The 6,602-nt window shown below is 44.8% G+C and overlaps 1 pseudogene; it reads right to left on the bottom strand.

Moving 5' to 3' along the window:
* Positions 1 to 4,655: 4,655 nt before the first annotated feature.
* Positions 4,656 to 4,750, bottom strand: LOC150097605 (U2 spliceosomal RNA; annotated as a pseudogene).
* Positions 4,751 to 6,602: the final 1,852 nt, after the last annotated feature.

The raw sequence follows: 6,602 nt of genomic DNA, 5'->3' as shown, positions 1-6,602 counted from the left end.
CCATGGTGATGAACATATATGGTAAACAGAACCAGGTGTCATTGGACAAGGCTGTTCTCTGTCACCAATTTTGTTTAACATGTAAAAGGAATAAAGATTGGAGGTAGACAGATATTTGCAATAAGATACGCAGATGACAAGGCATTACTATCAAATACTGAAACTGGACTACAACAGCTGTTGAACAGATTACTGGAATCCTGTGTATCAATTATGGAATGAAAATTAACATCAGAAAAACAAAGGTAATGAAAATAGCAAGGAAAGAGACAAATATGGATATCAGAATAAATGGGAAAAAATTGAATCAAGCAAAGACATTTAAATAACCAGGAAGTGTTAATAGCAGTGATGGAAGTGGTAAAAGTAACATAAAAGCAAGAATAGCGATGGGAAGAGATGCCTTTAATAGAAAATGCGATTTATTCAGAAGTAAAATGGACAGAAACCTAAAGAAAATGCTAATTAAATGTTATGTGTGGAGTGCTGCCCTCTGTGCAGCTGAAACTTGGACATTGAAGAAGAAATTAAGATTTTGGAAAGCTTTGAAATGTGAATTTGGAGAAGAATAGAAAAAACGAAATGGACAGATAAAATAACTAACGAAGAGGTCTTAAAAAGAGTAGAAGAAGAAAGAAGTCTGTTGAGGAGGATAAAAAGAAGCAAGGGAAACTGGATCGGATATATTCTGAGAGGGAATGGAATCATTGGAGATGCTATCGAAGGAAAAAGACCCAGAGGAAGAGTAAGGAGAACAATGATAGATGACATGCTGAATGGAGATAGGTACACAACCTTGAAAGAGAAGGTTCAGAACAGAAGAGAGTGGAAGGAAAGTTTTTGCTACTAAAAGAACCTGCTCAATTGCTGAATACTCAACAAGAAGTGTCATATGTAAAGGTAAAGCCGTCTCTAGGCCACTCAATCGTGGGAGAAAGACCGTTCATCTCAGCGTTGGCTCTACTCAGTGATGATCTTCCACCTACCACCACCACCGAGCAGAACCGCTCATATTCCGAAGAAAAGCATTCACTTACAAAGCCCCTCATCGGGCCCTGCCGGAGAACACTATCTATGGAGACTCAAATTGCTCCTTTAAGGCAAAAACCTTAAGAGAGCAAACTCAAATTTTCGAATCTCTGCTCCCCAGGGGGTAACAGCAACAGCCGAGCCTCAGTTAAACTTCACTGGTACAGCATTGCCCTCCATTACCCTCCAAGGGTATTAATCTTAATCACCGAAGTGTCATAATAATAATTTGTGAGTTCAACGTATCTCATCATTGGCCTGTTCAGTAAAATAGGTGCTGAGATTCAGTGGATAATAGGAGAAGAAGATAAAGATAGAGTGCATAGTAACCGGGGTGGGGGAAAGAGGCCTCAGCTGACCTGTTTTAACTGTTGATCCCCCCACCCAGGGGTGCTTCTAAAACGGTCGTTGATTTTTCACTTTTAAAAAGGAAAAAATCCTAAAAACGAAAAAGATGAGAGACTAACCAAAACTTAACAAGAGAAAATATATCTTTGCACTATGCGGAAGACATTTCTAGAGAGGAGTGGGTTTGCCGAACAAACCCAGAACAGTATAACCAGGAAAAAGAAGGGAGATGATCGGCCCGGAGGATTCCGCCCTGAAAAGGGCATGGGACCACCTCGATGTTGGCCTTCGCAGTACGGGTTTGTTCAGGTCAACCCCAACCTGGGGACAGAAAAACTTTCAACTGGGATAGGACTAGAGATACCTGTGGATTAAACGCTGATCAGGAAAATTGCTGCAGGATGTCTCCCGTGGTTGTGTAAGTTTGGCCATTGATGTGGATTTGTCGAACCGTTTTCCCGTCTTGTGTTGCTATGCGTTGCCGGTTGCAGAAAGCGGCTGACGGTGTTTCCGCTTGCTGGAGAAACAGTCTGCTGTGAAAGTCAAACTCGGCGACTCTTTTCCGTCGAAGTGCCTCGAGCTCGATTTCCACCGCTGTGATCAGCGAATTGCATGGAATGCAGTTCCTCTGGTTTGTACGGTACCGCCCTAGTTCTCGATAGAGTGCTCTCATCGTTTCCCTTTGCGCGTGAGCTCTTTCTCTCGAGATGTTTTGAAAGAGCTCTTTAGCCTCGGATTTGAACCGGGCCCACGCGTCCCAGTCAGCATTTTTCCATTTTTTCACATAGCAACTGCAAATCTATGCTATATATTTTAGGGAAGCTTGGAGGCAGTTTCCAAGGTCCCCTTGATGTTTCTACGACCTCGGGTAGTTCAATGCTTAACAGAACCATTTTGTGGTCTGTTATTGAACTGCCAACCGCTATATGCCTTACTGAAGTAACTCGTGGTTCCTGGAAATATAGAGGCGGTCGAGTCTCGTTGCGACTCCTCCTCTCGCCCATGTGGTACCTACTGTGCCTGATTATGCTCCCTCCAGATGTCAATGAGGTCGACATTATCGCAGCACAGTTGCAATTCCCTAGAGCCACCGGTACCGGAGTTGTTGCCACCAGTCTTGTCATATCTGACTTCAGCGATGCAGTTCCCGTCCCCTCCGGCGATGATATATTGAACCCAGTGTAAATAGTGTTCAAGGGACGTGAAGAACCTGCTTCGCTGGTGGGTGTTGTTAGGGGCATATACGTTAAGATAGCGGATGATTCTGCCTCCAACCTTCCAGTCTATAGAGACTAGGCGTCCTGCAGCATCTTTTTGTACATTGAAAAACCCGCCTAGAATAGGCTGAGGAACAAGGATTCCCCCCCCCCCCCCTCGCACAGCGCTCTCCGAAACACCAGAAGCTCTGTACGGGGAAGCTTCTGGAAAAGTTTTCGATGTCCCAGAACTGATAAAAGTGCGTCTCCTGAAGGAAGAGTATTGAACCTCATGTAATAAGAATAGCCTTCAAACAGCGCGTTGTGCGGAGGCGGAGCGTAGACCGTTGATGTTTAAAGTGCGACGCGGAAGTTGTTCATGTTAATGGTGTAGTTATAGGAAGGTACGGTTAAAACTTTAGTGTCTCCTCTTTAACTATTTTAATTAGTGCTTGGTATAGTGCTGTGATGTCGCTGTCGTCTAAGCCCATATTGGCAGCTAGGATGGAGTTCCTAAAGGAGTCTTGTTCCTCATTTAGAATGTCTGGCATGGCGAGTTTGTCCCATTCCAAGCCGACACAGGGTTTGGATGAACCCTTCGTGTAGTGGGCATAGAAGTGTGGCTCGCCGTTTCTTTCTACGGCGTTGTGGATTCTTTCATACCCGTCCTGGTCTTTTTGGACGTGGTGGAGAATGGTAGCTCTCCCTGGAATTATTGTAGGAAATGGTGCTGGGGTTGGTTCCGTTTCTGTCGTGGGGAGGGTGGTAAGGTTTCCGCCCATGGGCAACCTTTTAAATGAAGCTTGTTCGTCTTCTACCTGCTCCGTTTGACGTTTGGCTGTAGAGGTGTCCATTTCCTCTGTAGCAGTTACTGTGGTTGTATCTGTGTTCGTGGTGGTGGTGGTGGGGGGGGGGGGGGGAACGCTGTCTGTTGAATTTTGGCTCCTATACTTTTTGGTTTTCCCCAATGATGCCTGTTTGAACCCTTCCTGTTTTTGCCACGTTTAGGTTGGGCGGTTGTTATCGGTGGAGGGGTTGGGGTGGGTTCTTTTGGTGGTTCTGTGTTGTCAGAGCTGGGGGTGGGAGGGATGGAGAGTGTTTGTATCGCACCCCCCGCTCGTTCTGCTGATGTTCTGTGTTGACACACATTGAACTTGTGGTCTTTCTGGTGGCATTTTTTACAGGGGTTAGTGCAGTGTTGTAGGGAGTGGCCAGATTCGCCACAGTTGCTGCACTTAGCCTTAGCACATTCTGCTCCCAGGTGCTCGTACGAACCACACCTATAGCATTGCCTTGTGACACCTGGGTAGCTTACCATAAAAATTGGGAAGATGACTTCTCCTGTTCCAATCCGGGTTGTCAGCATCAGTTCCCCGTTTAATATTCTTTATGGTGCCCCATTTGGCGAATGGCTTGTAGATAACGTCGTCGCTGTTTTCTATGTATTCGAGGGGGGGAACCTGTCAATTTTTACCGTTCTTAACAGGCTTCCCACGAAGAACGGATTGATTTCTACTTCCCCACATTTAAATCCCTCCAGCAGTTAGTCCCTGGTTGCAGTGTTTTTTACCACTATCTGGTATCTCCGTGCCCCGAAGGGGGTAAACCCGTAAATGTTTGCGGAACCTACTGCCTCACAGAGTGCTTGGCAGATTCGTCTTTTAAATAGGGTTGGGTCCGTTTGGAAACCGATCGTTCTTACCCTGGGAAGTAGTGAAGGCAACATACCAGTCCTAGGGTTGGCCAAGGAAAAAAGGATATAGAATGTAGGGAAGAATATGATCGTGGTGGTAGATCAGTAAAAATCCCGTAGGACAGGATAGGTCCTACCAGCAGAAGAGGAAGTAAAAAAATAATAGCGTGGGAGCAAGTCCTACCAGCAAATCCTGTAGTTTAAGGCTGACTACTAGCAGAAAAAAAATAAAGTGGAAAGAATCGAGAAATAGTAGAGAGAGGATCTTACCAACCACAATCGATCTGCAAAAACAGCTCTCATAACAGAAAAACAGGTCGCGTTTGCTGGATTTTGGAGCTGTCACTTATGGCCGCTGGAATTGGATCCTTGGGTAAGCGCTGAACTCGAACAGATACTACAATTTGATGATAGCCAGGACGCACGAACTTCACACTGGAACAGATACTACGCTTTGATCTTAGCCAAAAGGCCTAGAAGTGATTCTATTCATATTCTAGCGATTGATATATAAATATATATTTTGTGAGTTCAACAAAATTCATCATTGGCCTGTAGAGTAAAAATAGGCTGAGATTCAGCAGATAGTAGGAGAGGAAAATAAAGATAGAGTGCTTAGTGGTAGAGTAGGTAAAAGAGGCCTCAGTTGACCGGTTTGCCCCCCCCCCTCCCACCAGGGGTGATTCTAAAACGGTCGTTGATTTTTCACTTTAGAAAAAGGAAAACAGGTAACAAACAAAAAATAAACATAAAATCTGGGAAAGAATAGAAAGGTAAACTTAGAGGTGGGGGAAGGATCTGGCCCGAGTGATGCAGCTCACAAGGAGCTGCACCGCCTCGATGTAAGCCTTCGCAGCTCGGATTCTATCAGACCGACCCCGACCTCTGTGAACTGTATAGAGAGAGAATAGTGTTTAGCCAAAAATTATTCGTTGGTGAGCTTCACAGTCTCCGAGATCAAATGCTCTTCCTGTCCTTTTGTTTTTCGGACGAGAGTGTCATACAATTGTTTCTTCCTTTTTTAGGTCTAAGAAACCATATAGCTGTTCTGGAGTGAGCCTGGTGATGTCTTTATGTTCGAATGCGGAGATCTCCCCATTCGAACATTAAGACTTTATGATTTGTCTTAGTTGAGATGAGGAGCCAAGGTTCCCCTAGATATTCTATTGCTATTTGGAGTTTTTGTGAGGTTTCAGGATCTCCGATTAAGGCATTTATCATTGCCTCCCCGACTGTTCCGCCGAGAGTGTCTTCGTCGTGTAATTTGTCCATAACTTCTTTTTTGTTATGGAAGGTTTCCTCTGTCTCTGACTCTTCTGATGGAATTATATTAGCTGGTTTGGGTTTCTTAGTTTCTTCTTCTTCTGGGCTCATTGGTCGTTTTGCTATATTGTTGCTAGCTTCCATTTTTTTCTACTTCTGTGTCATCAGTCTTATTTTCTTCAGTTTGCTTGTTGGAATTTTTCTTTGTGTTCTGCTTCTTCTTGTTTTTTCTTCCTTCTGGATTTTGCGTGGCGGCAACTTCAGTTTCTAAAGGTGGGGATCGAAGGACAAGGAAGTCTTCTTGCCCTATGGTTTCAGGCTTCTCTACTGAGGTGACTGTGACTGGTATAATAGCACCTCCCATCCTTTCTGCATGCGTTCTTGATGGGCAGGTGTTAACTTTGTGGTCTTTGGACCCGCATTTGAGGCAAGCCATCAGACATTTGTCCAGTGCATGACTTGTTGTTAGGCAGTTTTTGCATGACAGTTTGCTCTTAGATGGTCGAAGGATCAGCATCGGAAGCATTGCCTCTTTACGACAGGATAATTTACCATTACCCTAGCGGATCCGATGACGACGAAGTTTGGAACCGCTGTTTTCATCTCGAGCGAGATGTTTACTTCGCCCGACTTCCATTGTGGGTTGTCTGCATCGTTTAAGACTTGTATGTTGCGGACAACACCCCATTTTCCGAACACTTCGTGGATGACTTTTTCGTCACTTTGTACATATATACTCCAAGGGGAATCTGGATATTTTAAGTATTTTGATAATGCTCCCCACCATGAACGGAACCATTTCCTATCCATTATCCATTACATTGAAAACCTTCAAGCAATTTGTCTCTAATCTCGTCGCTCCTTACTACGACTTGGTATTTGCCACTACCGAAGGGAGTGAATCCAAAAATCTGGTCCGCACCAACGCAGTCAATGTGGGCTTTAGCCAAAGGTCTGGGTCGTAGATCAGCGTCAGTTTCGATGCAAGAGTTCGCGTGCGCGGCGAAACATTGGCCATAGCTGGTGAGGGAGCTAATTATTCCCACCACCGAGTGTTTGATTTTGCCCCAGTC

Source organism: Typopeltis vanoorti, chromosome 17 (genome assembly GCF_054136105.1).
Source record: "Typopeltis vanoorti isolate ZY-2024b chromosome 17, IOZ_Tvanoo_1.0, whole genome shotgun sequence".
NCBI classification, from domain to species: Eukaryota; Metazoa; Arthropoda; class Arachnida; order Uropygi; family Thelyphonidae; genus Typopeltis; species Typopeltis vanoorti.
The sequence above is the reverse complement of the archived record's forward strand: the minus strand, read 5'-3'. Positions and strand labels throughout refer to the sequence as shown.